General features: G+C 34.2%; 1 protein-coding gene across 2 annotated transcripts in view; it reads left to right on the forward strand.

The window, feature by feature from the left end:
- Nucleotides 1–1,581, forward strand: part of LOC106883247 (S-crystallin SL11-like) — a 24,055-nt gene that overhangs the window by 16,306 nt on the left and 6,168 nt on the right. The gene's annotated exons all lie outside the window — the stretch shown is intronic.

Below are 1,581 nucleotides of genomic sequence, written 5' to 3' on the forward strand. Positions count from 1 at the left end.
AAGCGTATTTGTATTACATTTCATTTCAAAATGCCCACTTTCCCTAAACTTTGGAAGAAACAACACAACGATCTCATGACAGCCTTCGGTGCCCCTTATTATTTGTATATGGAGAAGATGGCTATCATTTTGGCATCCCTCAGTTTGGAACTAATCCCACGAAGCATGTTTCATGTATAGACTTTTATGCTTACCATTTCATGATCAGAGATAATTCCTTCAACCTTCTTCATAGAATTCAAAATGTCTTCCTTCAGTTTGCAGTTGATATGTTTGCAAAGATTGAAGCAGAAAAGCTTTTATACATCAAAACTCATCAAAAGCAGCTTAGAGTAAGTAGATCCATATATCCATCTCTAAAATCATATAAATTACGATGGGCACGGAAGAGACACAGGTCAAATTTGTGTCACAGATAGTCCACAATATATGCATGAGAGGACCCAAGATGCAATGACCTATGTTCGTAATTAGGGAAAAACCTGATCTGTTCATTACAGTAATTTCAAATCCAAAGTGGAAGGAGATTCAAAATGAGCTTTCCTCTGGACAAAAATACATCAATAGATAAGATCTATTAGCAGAGTGTTTCGCTTGAAGTTAATCAAACTAATGAATCTTATGAACAAATCACAAATCTTCGGGTCAATAAGATGTTATATGTATACCATTGAATGGCACCAGGAGCTCCTTCTCATTGCTTTCCATTGAAAATAGGCGTTCCAATCATGCTTCTGCGCAACCTTTCTCAACCAAAGCTGTCCAATGACACAAGACTTGTCAAGAAATTAATGAGAAATGTCATACAGGACACAATAATTTCTGGCTGTGGAAAAGGTGAAGATGCTTTCATTCCTCGCTTATCTTTAATACCTTCCAATATGCCCTTCGAGTTCAAACGACTTCAATTTCCAATACGTATCTTTGGCGATATCCATTAATAAGTCCCAAGGCCAGAATTTGAAAGTTGATGGTTTGAGATTAGAAGAAGACTGTTTCTCATACGGTAAGTTATATGTTGGGACATCCAGAGTGGGGTGCAAGAACAATTTTTTCATTTTTGCACCTACTGGTAAAACCCTAAGGACGTTTTTACCATGAGATCAACAAACTAAAATTTGAAGAATGATTAATAACCTTGAAGTGATATTGTTAACGTTACACTATATTCGTCTAAGAAAAGCTATTTGTATTTTTGCTTGTTGTAATACTTAAGTTCAATAAATTATAGTACATATGTTTTTAGTTTTCTCCGAACTTTTATTTACTTATCTTATATTAGACACAAACCAAAGTCTGTCCAATGTTTGCTTCATTTATAGACTGAAATACTATAAATCATAGATCAGAAGTTTATATGCACCCATGATAATTTTGGCCAGAAAAAAACAGCTCTATCATCTACAAGAAAGTTAACAACCATTTTTTATATATGTTCAATACAATCTAAGTGAATAACTTTGAATATCCATAATACAATTTTGGCAGCTTTTTCAACCCTGTCAATGACGGGTATTTCTGCTAGAGTGCATGTATATGTGTGTGTGTGTGTGTGTATGTATATATACATACATATATATA

This window comes from Octopus bimaculoides, chromosome 5 (assembly GCF_001194135.2).
Source record: "Octopus bimaculoides isolate UCB-OBI-ISO-001 chromosome 5, ASM119413v2, whole genome shotgun sequence".
Classification (NCBI taxonomy): domain Eukaryota; kingdom Metazoa; phylum Mollusca; class Cephalopoda; order Octopoda; family Octopodidae; genus Octopus; species Octopus bimaculoides.